The sequence below is a fragment of the Aquila chrysaetos genome, chromosome 13 (genome assembly GCF_900496995.4).
Source record: "Aquila chrysaetos chrysaetos chromosome 13, bAquChr1.4, whole genome shotgun sequence".
Taxonomy (NCBI): Eukaryota; Metazoa; Chordata; class Aves; order Accipitriformes; family Accipitridae; genus Aquila; species Aquila chrysaetos.
In genome coordinates, this window is record NC_044016.1 from 3,371,404 (window position 1) to 3,389,686 (window position 18,283).

The 18,283-nt window shown below is 44.1% G+C and overlaps 1 long non-coding RNA gene across 1 annotated transcript; it reads left to right on the top strand.

Moving 5' to 3' along the window:
- The first annotated feature begins 4,039 nt into the window (after positions 1-4,039).
- On the top strand, positions 4,040-9,363 carry LOC115350394. The gene is made up of 3 exons (XR_003926421.1): positions 4,040-4,148; positions 7,004-7,130; positions 9,037-9,363. It is a non-coding gene; the product is annotated as an uncharacterized LOC115350394 (long non-coding RNA).
- Positions 9,364-18,283: the final 8,920 nt, after the last annotated feature.

Sequence of the window (18,283 nt, forward strand, 5' to 3'; positions counted from 1 at the left end):
CTGACTCTTTGCCTGCATTCATTAACCTGTGGCATCAGCACAAGTCCATGGCAGGGGATGACTGTTGCGTTGGGGGCTGGCTGAAGCCTGAAAGGGCCACACAGGCTGTGACCTGAGAGCAGAGTGGTAAATACTGGGCTGGGATTAGGCTAGATTTCTTGAGGGATAATATACCTTGGTTACCTTAGCATGCTGCATACCTTTGGTTTAAAAAAAAAAAAGGGGGGGGGGGGGAGGGGGCAGCAGGGAGGGAGAGAAAAAGAAGGAATGCTTCACTGCTACATTTAAGCTGTGGTATGATGGCTCAGCTTGCAATCTCTTCTGTGATAATAACCTCAGAAAGAGAGAAAAACACTGTAAAAATGAATTGGACAAAGTGTGTGTATTGCTTGTTACACAAAGGGCTATTATTTCTCACTGCATGTGTACTTACCATTAGAAAAGTTTTAAGGATAATATAAAAAATGAGATGACAGCTGCCAAAGGCATTTTAAGATTAACTAACATAATTGCACTTCCAGATGGAGGGAAGTTCAGAAACAACTTGCTATTTTCTGACCGTAGGGTGGTGAAGGTGATGTGTTCAGGCTCCGGAAGAAGCATTTACTTCTTCGTTCAGTAACTATACCTTTATTCCTTCCCCACTTGCCCATTTATTGCTGCAGCAGTGGCATTGGCACGGAATCTGGAGGGAGCTGTTTGTCTGTTTTGGGAAGATAAGGTTGCATTGTGGAGGATGCTGAGCAAGGGCAGGGGAATTGAGGCAAGGGAATGGGGCATCAGGCAGCAGGTACAAATAAAGTGAGATGAGCACAAGCACCTGCTTCTCAAATGAATCCTTATGTTTGCAAACTGATTAAAAGCTGAGCTGTTTTCTTTATTGAGGTGAGGAACAGGGCAAAGTGGGACTCAACTAAAGGCGATAAGGAGAAGTGCCTTTTTGGATAGCTAGGAGTTTAGATATGATTATTCTTTTGGGAGAAGCTTTTCTGGTCATTGTGGAAAGGTGAAAGCTGATTCTCAAAAATCCCTTCTGTGTCGCTGGTTTTTGCTTTCAGATTAAAAGCTCCTCTTCATTTCCAAAGAAAGCCCATGTGCCCCCTTGACATATAATTATACTCCTTGCTTGCAAATAGTCTGCTTTTAGGGATGCTGTACACCAGACTCTTTGATCAGTACTGCGTGATCAACCCCCAAATTAAATTCATTCATTGCCACTTAGCATCAGGTATTAAGTCGTTTTACAGAAGAAGCAGTTACGCAGACCTTCTCTCTGTTGTTCCATGATCACGTCGATATATGTGAAAGCAGAGCACAGACGAAGCAGTGCCGGTACCTCCGTGTCCTTCACGCATTTTTTTCGCTTTGCCTTTTGCCTTCCAAGCAGTGCGGTACCAGCTGCTGTCTTGCAGTCGTTCACCAGCATCGTGCATCAGGTATCGGGGTGAGCAGATGCGGGCGCAGGGAGCAGCGTGAGCCCAGGGCTACTGGTACGGCAGCAAGGGTTGGGTTGTGCCATCACTCACCCAAGGGCTTTGCCTCCCTCGAGAAGACTTGCCAGCGCAGAGCGTGTGCTCACCTAAGAGCTGCTGCGGTCCCTCCTTTTAAGTCAGGGCTGCAGCAATCCCTGGCTGTTGCATTTAAAGGTAAACCAGTATTTACCGCCCAGTTATGGTGCACGTAACTCCTACTCAGACCAATATTTCTTCTGCAGTGATAGGTTTTGAAAGTAGTATAACTTCTAGAAATCCTGTTGCATTTTTAAAGGTTATAATTGGCATATATCAGTGCCCCAGTTCTCTGCAAATGTAATTAGATTGGATTTAAAGAGTTCTGCACTCATTAGGCCTGGACCTCTGGCAGTCAGAGAAATGCTGTAGAGAACATACAGTCATGTACGTGGCTCCTAAATGGTATACATTTGTCATCAGTAAGAGTACTGTGGAAACTGCTCTGATGACAAGACTTCCTGGTCTGTTCTCTGTATCTCATGGTCAGAAGGGAGTGTGTCTTTGGATTTTCTCAGGTAACTAGGGAGCACAAACATAAAGATCTAATTAGACTACAATAATTAATGGTCAAAAATAGAAGATTCCTTAGTATAGCATTGGAAAAAAAATCAAGAACAAAGCCAACCCCTCTATCCTTCCATTTTTTGAGTATTAGTTTGTTTTTTAAAGCATTATGACTGATTATATAGTGTTAAGCAATGCTAAAAGCAAAAGGCTTTGAAACAATGCAGGAACTCTTTGAGCTTCCTGCAGTTGTTGCAGGATGTTAGGCCATAGAAGCATAATGGCAGTCCTTTGAAGGGGTATATATTTATAAATATTACTTTTTTGAATACTATTCCAGATAAAATTTTAAAGTCTATTGATCATTATTTTAGACTTTGTATGAGCATCAATAAGATGCAATCACGTTTTGTTCTAATACGTAGACATCTTGAATATTAAAACAGGTAACAGAAACAAACATTACGAAGGTATAATTTTGAGCTGATATTCAGCTCTTCCACTAAGGCAAATCCATTTTATTCTGAGTTTCATGGTCTTTTTGCAGCCTTGCAATTGCAAGGTTTTTGATAAAAGGAGCACAGGCACCCTTGGATTGAAACTTAAACTACAAAATTTTGGTGTGAGGTAGATTCCAGCATCGCCTCTGGCTGCTATGAAGTGGGCCACTCCTAAGGGCTCTTTGTGTGATTCTGTAAGAAACTTAACAGTATTAGGTGATCTTGTCATCTGAAGGATATTGCGTAAAGCATTAGTAACAATAGAAATTGTCAGTTTAAGAAAAAACTTTGCACTGATCTTCTTGTGCTATATTCTGATTTTGATCTTATGATGCAGATGAATATCTTTATAGTTATGCTGTAGAGATATTTAATCACAAACTACATTGTTATTTTCAAAGATTAAAGAGGTTTCTAAATCCTTTCTAAAGCACCTTTGAAAAAAGGCATCAATGAATTTTATGAATAGCAAATACGTGAATCTATAACACATTTCTAAAAATTACAATACTGTTTATAGTATCGGTATCTTTTAACAAAGCATAAGAGAAATCTAAAGACTATTTTAACGTAATTTTATTCTTCAATTAAAATATTCATGATCACCTTTCATTAGTTCAACTCCCTGATCATTATGAAAAATGCAAATTATTTCAATTCACTTATTCAAATTTCACATAGAAAGGAAAAAGTATTGAATCCTACTGTGTACTGAGTGACCACACACAATTTTCACAGGAGTGTAGCCCCAGCCAGGTTTCTAAATTTGGCTGCAGCATTTTAATTAAAATGTGCAGACTTTCCTCCACAACAAAATGACAAGGGCCAGAATCCTAGTGTATGGCTCATCAGAAAAATGAGAATTGTTATTACGGTGTTCCACATTTTATAGGGTGTGCAATTATTCCATTACAATACAACCCTCACAAATCTACATATCATCTTTACGAAGTTTTATGTACTGTATCATGTAGATGAAAAAAAAAAAAAAAAAAAGGAAAATCCTAGATTTCATTCCCTAGGCGTTCTTACTGCTTTTAGAGAAATGCTAGAAAATAACACTCAAGAATCTCATTAATAAGTAGTACGGGTAGGACTGTTAAAGCTTTTTTTGGGCTGCTGGTATTCACAGGTCTTGCTCAATGAAAATGGTTTCTGCTTTCTGCTGTTGTGACCATTGCTCACTCATTTTCATTCTTTCCAGCTCTCTTCTACCCAACCCATCCCTCTACTGCTAAGATTATTCTTTTCATTTGCCTTTCGAGGACTTCTCCTTACTAGCACAGTCCTGGCCTTTCTACCCTCCAGACACTCCTGACTCCACTGATCCGCTTCTTCCCGCTTGTTTCTCTTAATTTCACTCCTGTACTTTCTCTTTCTTCTGCAGGAGAAGCAGAAGGGTTCCCTGCCTACCCATAGCACATCCCTTAGACACCACCAGGAGCTGAGCCTGCGCTAAGCACTCCGTAACAAGGTTGATGCACTGAGCACGCACTTGTGTCCTCAACAGAGCAGTTTGCTGAGGTCCTTTGAGGAGGAGAAACCTTTCAGAGGGGTATCTGCAGGTTTTCTCTTCTACCGCTGTCTCTCACCTGGAAGCGTTAAGCTACGTGAAGTATCAAGGAGGCAAAAGGTAGTTGTTTTGTGTGTTTGTCCCACTTATAACACCTGGGCATCTTGAAGTGTTTGCTACACTTGTCTTGTTGGTGGGTTTTTGGTGGGTTTTTGTTTTGTTTTTGTTCTTTTTACATCTTTGTACAGTCTGTCATTTATTTACTGAATAAGTAAGGGAGGGGGGGAACAGTAACAGACTTCAGGTAACCTGCTCACCAGTAAGAAAATATTCACAATCTTTTCTCTAATGACCTGCAGTTAGTATGAGTTTCACGTTACAGCCCAGCATGACAGCATGGCATATCACTATGATATCACATAGCTCTCACAGGTTCTCATCCTGCTTGGGGGACTTCAGCTGCCCCAACATCTTCTGGAAAAGTAGTACGGTGAGCTATAGACAATCCAGGAGACGACCAGAATGCATTAAGGATAATTTCTTCAGCCAGGTAATAGACAGCCCTATTAGAGGGGATGCTATACTGGACCTGCTGGTCACCAATGCAAGTGAGCTAATCGGTGACATCAAGATCGGAGGCAGCCTGGGCTGCAGTGATCATGCGCTGGTGGAGCTCACAGTCCTGAGGAATATGGGTTAGGCGAAGAGTAAAGGCAGGACCCTGAATTTTAGGAAAGCAAAATTCCAGCTCTTCAAGGAGTTAGTCAATAGGACCCCCTGGGAAACTGCCTTCAGGGACAAGGGAGCAGAACAGAGCTGGCAGATCTTTAAGGATGCTTTCCACAGAGCGCAAGAGCTCTTGATCCCCAGGTGTAAGAAATCAGGAAAGGAAGGCAAGAGACCGGCATGGCTGAGTTGGAACCTGCTGGTCAAACTAAAGGGCAAGAAGGAAATGCACAGGCAGTGGAAGGAGGGACAGGTATCCTGGGAAGAGTATAGGGACACTGCCCAGTTCTGTAGGGATGGGGTCAGGAAGGCCAAGGCGCAGATGGAGCTGAACTTGGCAAGGGATGCAAAGAATAGTAAGAAGGGCTTCTAGAGGTATGTCAGACAGAAACAGAAGGTCAAAGAATGCATACACCCCTGATGATCAAGACTGGCAATGGCAAACTGGTAACGATGGACGAGGAGAAGGCTGAGATACTCAACAACTTTTTTGCCCATGTGGGCCCATGTGAACATCATGAGGTTCAACAAGGCCAAGTGCAGGGTCCTGCACCTGGGTCAGGGCAAGCCCCGGTATCAATACAGGCTGGGGGATGAAGGGATTGAGAGCAACCCTGGCGAGAAGGACTTGGGGGTACTGGTGGATGAAAAGCTGGACATGAGCTGACAATGTGCACTCGCACCCCAGAATGCCAACTGTATCCTGGGCCGCATCAAAAGCAGCGTGACCAGCAGGTCGAGGGAGGGGATTCTGCCCCGTACTCTGCTCTGGTGAGACCCCACCTGCAGTACTGCGTCCAGCTCTGGGGTCCCCAGCACAGGAAAGACATGGACCTGTTGGAGCAGGTCCAGAGGAGGGACACAAAAATGATCAGAGGGGCTGTAGCACCTCTCCTATGGAGACAGGCTGAGAGAGTTGGGGTTGTTCAGCTTGGAGAAGAGAAGGCTACGGGGAGACCTTATAGCAGCCTTCCAGTACCTAAAGGGGCCTACAGGAAAGCCGGAGAGGGACTTTTTACAAGGGCATGTAGTGATAGGACAAGGGGTAATGGTTTTAAACTAAAAGAGGGTAGATTTAGACTAAATATAAGGAAGAAATTTTTTACAATGAGGGTGGTGAGGCACTGGCACAGGTTGCCCAGAGAGGTTGTGGATGTCCCATCCCTGGAAACATTCAAGGTCGGGTTGGATGGAGCTCTGAGCAAACCTGCTCTGGTTGAAGATGTCCCTGATTATTGCAGGGGGGTTGGACTAGATGACCTTTAAAAGTCCTTTCCAGCCCAAACCATTCTATGATTCTATGACTGGCAGTGTTTGCTTCAGGCACCATTGGGCAACATGAATGAGTCAGAGGAGCACACCATATACCCTGCAAACTGTTGTGCAAAAATCCAGGGCTTACAATTTCCTTTCCTGAGAAGAGATAGTTTACGGGCTGAAGCTGTGCTAAATTATGGAAGAGAAAATCAAGTGCTATAATTGTGGGTGTTTATCACAGTTACAGTTTTTTTCTATTCATAGAAATTTGATCTGAACAGGGTAAATCTGTGCCCGCAATACAAATGAGATCATCTGCAAACAAAGTAAATGGAAGAGACACTTTTTATGGCTTTGTTTTATAGCTCTTCTGTTTGAGGAACTAGTCTTTAGTTTCCATTTTTCTCATATGCCTTCATGTTAAAGCAAACACAGTGTGCAATAACTCTTCAATTAAAACAGTTATTGTCTGAGTAGGAAAATAAGATAGCAAAACTTGACTGACCACTGGTCGTGGTAGTAGATTTGCAGAGCAGGTAGGGAAAACACTAAAGGATGGTGTAACTCCAACTAATGTCTCTGATGGAATCCTGTCAATGATAGCATAGAAGTCCCAGCAGTTTGTTTAAGTTTTGTCATACTAGGACAACAAAAGTTCTTCCCAGCAAGTCTGAACACCTTTACACCACCTGAATAGCATCCCTTTCAAAGAGCTGGACCTTTCCATCAGTATGTTCCCCAGTGAGGGAAGCTCTTAATTGGGAGGGAGCTGATGTATTAACCCATGCTCAGCCAGCTGTATACTGATTGGTGAAGGAATAAACAATGCATCAAAACCATGAATATTTGAGAAAGGACTGTGCTAGAGTGTGATGTACATAAGCCGTACACCACTGAAAGATGAGGCAAGGGTCAGTCAGCTGCTTCTGGGAATGGGGAATCTGTAACAAGAGCTATTGAATACTATTAAGAGCCCTTTCTCTCTTCCCCAGGTCCTGGTGGCACCTACACAGTAATTTGGTAGGCAACGGCAACTGGAAAAAGCTGGTGGAAGGCATGTAGAGTCACTTGTTACCTCTCCAAGCCTTACTCTTTCCCCTCTTCTCCCCTACCCAGAATGTAAGTAACCTCATTTATAACCATTTATGTAAGCTGGGCCTTCTGGGATTGGGAAAACACTTCCCAGCTGGGTAGAAACTTGCTAAGCCTTCACGTGGAAATGCAACACTTGCTCAGTTTCTTAACAAAGCTAGTTTCATCAGTTTAGGGTAAATAAACACAAGCAAGAGACTCTTTCAAAACTCCTTTTGTTGTGCGGTAGCTTGAACCCAAAAAGTTGTTGTCGCACTGCCTACAGTTTGCTTGTCTGGCCCCCGAACTGGAGCTCACTAGCCATATTTGACCTTCTACATTAAGGAGGAATAGGTGTTTCACCATGATGCCCAAAACAGTGAGGATGCTGGGGACCGGCAGGAAACTGGGAGAGCATCACAAGTCCTGTCAGTGCCTGCCGCAGGGCTCTGGGGAAGCCTGGTGTCCAGTCAGGGCCCTTGAACCCCCTCCCAGAGAATCAGCATTTACAAAACCTCTTTGAAACAACCCAGTGGCACAATTCTCATTTTAAGAAGGTGACTCCCCTGAAGAGCAGGAGGTGATAATAGCTGGGCCACAGATAAGCAAGCAATTAAATTTTCATGAGACCACAGAAAGATGAAAACAGAGCATGACTCTGATCACTAGGCAGCACTGTGAATGGAGATGGCAGCCCTTGATTTTCTGAACCTTGCTCTCTCCCCTCTTTGTGCATTTATATTGGTGAAGAAATTAGGCTCCATTATCACTTGGATATGTCACTATTTTGCTGCAGCCTGTAAAACTGACTACTGTGTACATGAAGACAGGTTTACCTACTGCGTTTCGGTTGTGGCTGAGATTTCCAAATGTGAAGGTTGCTGGTTTTCTCTCAGTCCATCACAAAAAATTCTGCAGCAGTTTGTGCCTTAGGTTTGGGAGAGCAGTCATGGGAAGAGCGCACATCTGTCTCCGCTCTGCCCTTTCCCACCCAAGGAGCTGCTGTCTGGTCTGCCTGGGCTGGTTCTCATTGGCATGACTTTGACCCAATATGACCTCTGCCATCTATGGGAAACTCCAGTGTTGTTTTTTGTTTGTTTGTTTTTTCATAGATGGTAAACTTCTAAAGTGGTTCATTCTATAATTTTGAAATAACTTGTATCCTTGGTTGTGGATTAGTCAGTCGTATTTTCTTTTTCTCAGTTTTGTATTGTCTGGTACAATGCCTTGTTTAAGAATGTTAGAAGAGAAACTGATTAGCAGAAACTGCATTGAAAAATGAGGAAGACTTGCTGCTTAGTCTAGTAGGATATGAACCTAAAATGCTTTTTAAGTTTAAAGAAAAATGCCTTTGCTGCAGAATGTCCCTCACTGATTGACCCATGCTGTTACGCTTTTGTTATAAATCATAGCCAGAGTGGGAACATCGAACTGTGATATACAGCTCTATTCAAATCACATTCGCTTTTCTACCTCTGAGGAGCTTGCTTGTTATGGAGAGTTGCGAGTTATAAATAGGACAACATATAACGAGCTTCATTGCAAAGATATGCCAGAAAATATTTTCTCTGTGGGGAGAGAATCTTTTAAAAGAGCCTTTCAATTTTCCTGCCTCAGTACATACTTCTGCTGTTCCCTGCCCTGAGTATCCAAAGACTCAGCCAGGGCGGTAGGACTCAACTCTTCAGAACTTGCTGCTTCTTTCCCCTGCTTTGCCAGCGTTTCAGTTTGTTCACCTGCAGAAGAAGGAATTTCTCTCAACCTAGATTATAATTTGAGGACCTGTGCAGAGCCAGCATGAGATAGCATTACCACACAGGACAAGGGCTGTCTCCATCGGTGTAAAACATCTTTGAAAGTGTTTGAAGCTTCATCATGCCAGAAGCAGAGGAGAAAACTAGTTGTGACATGAAGCTAGATTCCTTAACCCATCTTGTCTTACTTCTTTCTCCAGATATCCTGTGTAACTATTATGGAAGGCAAAAGCTTCCCCGTTTTGCACTCCTCCTTTTCCCTCCTGTGACTGGTACCACAGTCTGAGCCACAGAGAAGAAAGGAGGGAAGGAAAAGATGGTCGTAGTGCCCCGGTGAGGATGAAGGCTGGTTAGGGCTCAGCAACGGAGCACGGGGGCAGTAGTTATCTAGGACAGTTTAAAAATCACGGTGAACTCGGACACAAACCAGCTTCTCTGTATATGCAGCCCACCCTAAGGTATGTGGCAATCACACTGCACAAGCACATTGAGATTAGCTTTCTGGACAGCTTTAATAGCTGATGGGCGGTGAGGGGAGCACCGGAGACCTGCGTTCTGGTCCTGACATTGCCACTGGCTTGCTGAGTGACCCTGAACTTGTCACTTCATCTCTTTGGGGCAGTTTCCCCCTCACTCTCTGGTTTTTTTATTATTGTGAATCTTGAGAGCGAGGACAGCCTCTTGCTGTGTATTGGCATCATGTCAGTCTTAACTCCTGTTTCACCTGTCATGTCACAGTGCTGCTATAATCTCATGATTTCTCATATTTGTAGCAATAATATTACTGTTGAATGCAGATCTGTGTCACTACTAATAGATCATTGACACTATTGTTTTTCCAAGTTCCTGAAAATTTTTGTGTGAAGCGGTAATTAGGAGTAGAGAATACTGAAAATACTCTAGATTGTCTAGAGATGTGAAGTAAGTAAACATAAATCATGGAACAATAAAATTTTAATTTTTAATGCTTTTCCTTTTCCTGCTTTTGTGATAGATTTTATTCCTTTCCCTTAAAGTTCTGGTGGCGGTTGGCTGTTACACACAGCCTCCATTAGGAGAACATACTTTGTTGCTATAGCAATTCTTTCTCACTCTGATATTTTATTGCACTTAGATGCTGCTGGCAAAAAAAAAAAAACAAAAAAAAACCAAACCCAAAACCCAACAAAAAAAGCATCGCTGACCTCCTCGCAAATGGTCAGCCTCCCTGATCTTTTATTTCTGAGCAACTTTTAAGTATATCTCACAGCAATCTATATTCTGGTAAACACTTTGCGTTAGGCACTATCTAGAAAGGTTTATCATTGCTTTATAAGTGGCATACTGTACACAGCAGGACACGCTGCAGCACAGTGTCTGACATAGCAGATATAGATTACTGTTAAGATAAATTCATCCTTTTTGATCTGAACATTTCACCAGCTCCAATTTGAAGTCTTGATATTACCCTGTCAACCAAAGGGGATGTTTTTAAGTAAGGGAAGAGTTATCAAAGGTTTCCTCAAAGTTCCTTTTAGAATGGTTTCTACAAGAGCAAAGATAATATATTTATTGGGGGTGAATGTAGGGCTCATCAAAAGTGCTAGACTAAAATCCCTGTAGACATAAGGCCTCTGTTCAGCATCAGATACTGAACAGAAGCTTGAAGTTTCTTTCTACTCTGTCAAAATCAGATGCCTAAACCTTCTACTAATTAGGCAAGAAAAGGTCATTAATTCTGTCTTCTGCTGACTGCAGGCGGCTGCGCTCGCCCACCCAGGACACCGGCAGCATCCTCCCGGGAGTAACCGGTCGTACGGGGCCGGGGCCGCCTGCGCTCCCCTGGCCGTGTAACCCAGCCTGGGAACCGGAGAGAGGGCAGCTCCGTGGGAGAGAAACGGAGAGGAGCTCAGCACCCCGGTCCTGAAGGTAGCATCGTTCTCACGGGTAAGGCACTGCCTAGAAATAGTTGTGTCCGTCGTGTTGGGGCACACGGCCAGCGCATCCTCTCTCCTGAGGGCTGGGGAGAGAACGCAAGGTGAGCAGCGGTGGGAGAGACCCTTCCCCTGCCCTCAGCTGTCTGCGTGGGCAAAGCGAATGGGATGGGAGGGAGCGGGAGAGCTGACTCCACACGTGGAACACTGTCCTCAACCTCGCCACGTCCTGGGGTCTCCTGCCTCCAGATAGCGGCATTCAGAGCAGCGCAAAAGGCTGGTTGCACCCAGCAGCATCTGCACGCCTGTTCCTGGGCTGGGCATGTAGGAGCGTGCGGCTTTCTCCTTCCTTCGTGGGACCCTGTGTTACTTCGAGGTTCGAGCGGGGCTGACCGTGGGCCTGCTCCTTCTCCCTCTGCGTTGCTGCTGGGAAACGTTTTCCATCAGCAAGTCCAGGAGAGCAAGCGCAGCTCTCGCCAGCGCAGGCACAGCCTCTCACCTCCTTCTCTGCGCCTGCATTACAGCTCATCAAGGAGACACAAATGAAAAAAGAGCTATTTCACAGTCCAGTGACTGTGAGAGTTTGCGTAGCCAGAGGGCGAGGCGTAAGGGCGTGATGGGGAAAGGCAGCATGGCAGGTCGACTGCTGCAAGACTGAACGGCAAGGAGGAAAGCCCAGAGCTGCAGGCTTTGCTGCACCCAGTTTCATCTTGCCAGGGACCCGCCGTGCATCCCAGAGCAGAGTCTGGGTGCAGACTAATGCGTTTGGGCGGAATCGAGGGCAAAAGTAGTGGGTGTGCGCGTGACAGCAGCATAGAGGGGATTCAGAGGAACTTGGCCGGCTTTGAAATGGAGCCCTTGATGCTGGGGCTGCTGCCTCCGTGGTGGGCATCATCGTGCTTTTGGAAATGGTCTAAGATCTACTGATTCATTGCATGGGGAGCAACTTGTAAGCGTCAGAGAGCAAAGCAAAGTAAACACATGGCTTGCAGCTTGGGTAGATTTGAGTCATGCGTCTGCATGTGACCGCTTGTTATTAACCAGGTCCGCTAGATCAAAGTGTTCAAATTCCGTGTTCCATTTTCAGCCTGAGGTTATAATTGCCTTCATTTTGTCAATGTACATATATATACAAGAGGAGAATTTATGAACAGTCTTAACTGAGTTTACTTAGTTTATAGCACAGATAGGCGTGTGTTGCATCATTATCACGACAAAGCCCTTATCATTTAGGTGCTTACAATTTTGGCAAATACATGCAGGCTGAAATTTTGGAGGCTTGTACTCAGTCCATAGCAGAACTTTTGGAAGCTGGAAGTAAAGCATATTCAACAATCTTTTGAGTTTTGTGTGCTTCAATGACATATATTCCGCATAAAACACAGCATGTTGTTGTTTATCCTTGTAGTCACATAAAAATGGGTGAGCTGAGTCATTTAAACTGCCTTGTTTTGTAAATCTTACAAAGATTTACAAATAGAACTAAAAAATGGTGCAATTTGGAAATAAATTGCTTCTCATGCTAAACCAACGCATCTTTCTCCAGATTTTTTTCCCCCACATATACACAGGAGACTAAGGTGTTCGACTCAATGGCTTAAAATATCTGGGCTTTTGTGAGATCCTATAAATTGATTTGAAATTGCAAGAATTATTGCTGTTACCTCACTAGCAGCCATACAGCTCCTAAGGAGACTCTTTCCCCAAGAAAACAAGTGTCTTTGGTGTTAGTGTTGTTAGGATCTTTTCTTTCCCAGCAGGCTTCTCTGGCATTTACCATTCAACAGACGCTGGTTGTTAAAGCCTTGAGGCGAGGGTTTTTAACTAAGCTGCAGCTTGCTCAATCTTCTCCAGCTGATAAAAGATTTGAACTCCTATTACTTTTTATTATTCATATGGGTGGATCACGGTCTCCCATCAGACAAGCCCTACTGAAGCTCAGAAACCAGCAGCCAAGGGTGCGCCTTCTGCTCACTGGTGCATGGTTGAAGGGAAGAGCAAGCGAACGGGGTCCCGGAGCGGAGGTCTGCTCCCACCTCCCACTCCGGTTGGCTTTCACAAACATTTCTGCTTGCATACCGTGCTGCCCCTTGAGTGTTAATCCGGTTCCTCATGCAAAGTATGTAAATATAATTACTCCTGCTTTACAGAGAGGGACTGCAGCTTGCCCGAGATTAAAGGGGAAGGGAGAGTGTGAAGGACCAGAACTGAGATTTCAGCCCTCACTCAGGCTTGATTTCACAGCGTTCACGTTGCTTTCCTGCTACACTCTGCAAAGAATTGCTGCGATATTTTTTTTTTAATTATTTATTTTTTGGCAAGTAAATTCTAACTGAAATCTGTAGGGAAAATTAACCCACCCACCATTTTAGATGGCAGCCATATTAAATAAAAACACTGTCTACTAGGAAAGGCTGTCTACTATAATCTGCTGTGTAAGGATCATGAGAGTTCAGTTTCTTTGAGCATGCTGGGAAGCATAGACTTTTAATTTCAATTTTTTTCATTTACGAGTTTATTTACATACCTTCTTAGAATTGCCAGAAACTTGCTTGTCATGAATTTCCTTAAAAAAAAAAAAAGTATTTGCAAAACAAAACCAAAAGCTCTGCTATTTTAATTTCCTACACTTCTTGTCCAGCAGGGCAAGTTTTTTTCCTCATATGTGCAATCTCATCAAAACCAGTGTAACAGTATTTATGAGGCCGATTACAGAATTTTTCGCAATAATAAACGTGATCGATCAAAATCCGAAGAAGTAATAATAATTTCATAACTCAAATACAAAGACAACAAGGCCAGCCCTTCCACCTGAAACTGGGTGTCCAGCCAGCACTGTGCATGTGACTGCTGAACCCGTGCAACAAGGCCTTTCAGTACGGTGCCCGTTGCAGCTGCGACCAAAACCTGAGCGCGAGGTGCCACTGCCATCCGTCTGGCAGAGTGATGCTGCTATGTCCGCAGCTGGGAGTCCTAGCTGCTGTCCCCTGCTTTGCCAAGAGCCTCCCAGGTTGACTTTAGGCAAACAGTGATATCTCTCTCCGCTTTAGTTCACCGCTTGTAAAATGAGCGATAATGGTTGCCCGCTTCCAGATGTGTTAACATCTATTGATGTTTAAGTTCTCGGGTGAGGACCACACGCATCGTTCATCTATGGTCAGTATCGTGCCATCTAACGGGGTTTCTTCCCTGCTGAGTTCAGAGCAGGGAACCTCTCTAAAACACACTTTTGTCTCAAGTTCTTTCCACTCTGATTCTGTGTCAAGTGCAAGGATCTCTTAACAGCCAGGGATGTTGTCCCACATGCAAGTCCCCCGGTTTTGTTCACACCAAGAGAAAGTACCATCCTAGAAAACTTTCTGCTTGCAATCTATTATCAGGTATGCTGTGGGAGGGGATGAAATGAGGTCCAGTGACCTTTATATGAAAAATACAACTAAGGTGAAGTTTGCCATTAGTTGGCTAAAAGGGACAAGTAAGAGAGCTCAAAGGAGCAATATAACTCACAACAAGCGCTACGGCAAAGCTCCTTAATAAATGCCATGCCACAGCTGCGAAACAGCAACGGCAAGTGCCCAGCTGTCAATGGGTTTCATGCTAGATAATGTAGAGGTGATAAACCGATCTTAATGCCTAAGTAATTAACAGTGAAGTATTTTTAATATGACAACTAACACTGAGCTATGACTACTGCTGTAGCAGTAACAGCTGAGCAGCTATATGATTATCTGTGTCTTTTCCTGTGCAATCTTTTTCGTGTGAAATGTCTTTAATTTTAGTTTGCTTGAAGAGCTGTGGAGGGGCAAAAGAGTCGGCAGATATAAAATATCCACTTAGCTTACAGAATGCACGCTTCCATTTATACGTGGTAGGGCCGTATGAACAATGGCCTGTTATCAGTTGCTTGAAGTAACTTACGTGCTGCAGTTTTTTGTGCTCTATTCCAGAAACGATAACTATGTATCTCCAAACCCTAGTGTATGCCTTTGCAGGAAAAGCAAGAAGAAATAACAGAAAGTGTTTCTTCTTATAGCATTGAACAGCCTGGTATATCAGATATGTTGAGAGTGCTTTGAAATGATGCTTACATAATATGAGGCTATGTTTACATCTTAGTACAGTCCCATCAAAAAATCTGCCTCTCTGTTGGGAACAAACTATTTTAGCTGAATATTTAGAAGGTAGGTCCTTAAAACTACATTTGCATTTTTAAGTCTTGTGAAGCAAAGGCAAGTGGAAGGTGTAGTTTCAAGTTTTGAAAGGATATATTAAACTGATCCACTGCACTCAAATCATTATGTGTTACGCTTTCAACATGCAGAAGTTCAGTAAACTTCATGCAGTAACACACAGTGATGCAGTTACTCTGGGCTACCGTTCATGCTGTCGAGGAGTTGTATCTATCACATGCTGACATTACAAACCATCAGGTTCCATCAGAACATAAATAACTGGTGCTGCAGCAACATAGGATCCAAATGGATTACGTTTCTCTGTTCCTATGTTTTTCTTGTTTTCTGGGGATTTGGAGCACAGTTTGTCTTGCTTTAATTTTTATGAGCGCTTTGGGGTTTTTGTCTCACCTGGCATAGTGAGGTATAGCAAGGCTTCATTTATGATTATATACCCTATGTTTTTAGAGAAAATATTGCAGAAAGAAAAATACTATTTTGTGAAGGACTCCCTTTCTGCAGGAGCAGCACATAAACTGGGGTTCCCTGGACCCCGCACTCAGGGGCTCAGCTCAATCCCTGTTTGTTCTCTGAGAGCTGCAAAACCCGATGGCTAGAAAAATCTGTGACTTGATTTCCTCAGGGCCAGGAAATGCTTACCTGTTGTGAGAGACTGAAAGAGTTCACGTCTCAAACGTTGTGGCGGGGCATAACAAGGAACCCTGCCTAGCGAGGAACCCCAGGTGAAAAGCAGCCGATCAGCACCATCAGCAACCGGAGGGGGAGGCTGGGCTGGAGGGGCGCAGCTCCCTGCTCCGATAACGCTGTTCTGATGTGCGAGCAGGGCAGCTCGCCACGCAGGGAAGGAGAAGTTACTCCCCAGACGACCCCGAAGCCCACGGACCCGTTTCCCAAAGGCTCACAAACTGCTCATGGCACCTAATTAGCCTAATGAGTTCGAGGGCCCGCCCGAAGGAGGGGCAAGGATGCTAAAAGGACACAAACTGAAGCCCCAGGTGTGTGAGCCCACCAGAACCAGACCCCTCGGCTGACTGGACCCGGGACCGGTGAAATCTTCCTCTTCTTTCTCTCTTTCTCTTTTTTTTTCTGTAATCCCTACACCTCATCCCTTTAGACATAAACCACTGACCAGGTTTGGGACTAAGAGCGGATCCAGCCGCCCCCGGGCTCCTCTCCGAGAAGGAGTCTAGAAAGCAAGGGGGTCTGCTCTGAATGTCCTGACCCAACGGGAGGGCTCGCCTTATCGTCTGCCCTGAGCTGATTCCCAGATAAGCAAGGCCTGTAGTATATGTTTGGTGATGTAGGGTTAGCACGTTACACAGTTTACTGACGTAGTTTCATGCCAATTTTTGTGGTGAGCATGCCAGTCCTTGTTGTGAGCGAATACAAGTCTAGTTTTGTGAGTTAAAGGATCCCTGGTGTCGTTTCACCTTAATCCTGACCTGGGAATCAGCAAACCTGAGTCATCGTCCTGAGAAATTGGGACGTGACACCTGCGCAGTCATGACTTTGCATTGCATAAATATAGGTGTGGGAGGTCTCAAATTTCCCATATTCATCAAATAGAAGAGAGTAGGAGTTGGGTGAGATTCTAGGTAGCTGAAAGAAGCTCCAACACACGAGACTTTTAGAGCCACTGATACATGACTGCAGGACCTTTGTATCCCCATCCCCTGCAGTTTATATGTGATGGATGCCTGATCCCTCATTTTTTAAATGCCCTCCTTCCATTCTGGTCTCCTGGAAATCTCCTTTTCCAGTGATACTCAGGTGCCCGGTCATTATAACCTTCCCTAGCTCTTGACCTAAAGAATATGTAAAAGGTGGAAGCAACAGAGGCTCACCTTTTGCCAAGCGAAAGGGGCTCATCTTCCCTTTACACGTTTTCATACCATGGGATTGAGATGAACATAAAATATGTTCTGAATTGACTCTCATATCTGCTGTGATCTTGTCTCCCATAATAAAATTTTGAGAATTCCTTGTTCTAAACATACTCCCTCATTGTACAAATACATCTTTGAATATAGATGATAAAATCCAGAAGCAATACTAGCAGTATTGAGATTCCTGAAGGCAAAAATAGGAGAGAGTGAGAGAAGTGAGAATGAAAATTGAGAGACGTTGGAGTGATGCCTGTGAACATTTAGCTGGTCTGTAGCTGGGCCATGTATTGGAAAATAAGCAGTTTGAGCAATCAGTATTCTACTTCAGGGGATGAAATGAAACTTTCGGTCTGAAACTAATGTGTGAAATTGTTTCCTTATGTCAAATCCCACTTAGCATGTAAATTAAAAAAAAAAAAAATTAGATCTGCTTGCAGTGGTTTTCCTAGACTCTTTGTGTGATCACCCTTCATTGCTACCACTAATGGAGAATTATTGTTGTGTCTCTGCTGGCCCTTTCATTGGAGATTACAGGTACACCTGCAGTAGTCGCCTGTTTTCTCATCCTGAAGACAAGAGGCAGAACACGGCCTTGCACTTGTACAAATAAACTCACCTCACCTCTCCCCTCCCCTGGACAAGGACTTTCCATACCTGTCTGGGGACAGTCTGTCCCACAGACCCTGTGCTAGCTAGCTGACCCCAACCAACGCTGCCAGGGATGGAGCTCAGGAACGGACTGGATGAAGCCAAGTCTCTGGGTGCAGCGCTGCTGGCGCGTGACTCTCGCTAGTCCAGCTCTGGTCCTGAGTGGGCTGCCATGTCCCGGCAAGCCATTTCAGTGCATGTCACCCAACATAACCCAAAGGCTCCTCTCGGTTGTGCTACTGACTGATTGCACCCATCTTGAGGAAAGTAGTCGAGGATGAAGGTGGCTTTCTGCTGCCTTTATCTGCCTGAACGCTTTGCTGACTGCAAAACAGATGAATGCAGGGGTTTTTTTGTTGGAGAAGCTAAATTTCTAGAGGACTTAAATTTTCAACAGCAGCAACTCGATTTGGCTACCATAGTTTTCAGGCACTGCCTTGAGATAGCAAAGGCTTCATTTCAGTGGGCAGTTACCGATCGTTGTGTGGTCATGCTGGAGGTGATCAGTGCTTACGAATATCAGGGCCCAGCTGTCTCAGATGTGACACCAAAGAGCTGAGACAACAGAAATGAAAAGTAATACTTGAAATCTGGGTCTAATTAATTTTCATGAAAGCAAAGCTTATTGTAGAAGTACAATATACTCTGCATACTCTTGATAATATTTTTGAACGTGACCTACATTTTCTGTTAAGTTTTTGTACCTGGTGCTTCCTCTTTGTTTTGTGTTATGAATGTGTGCCTGAGAAAATCTTTCTTATCTTTGTAATTCCTATAGCAGCATGATATGTACAGAGACGGAAACTG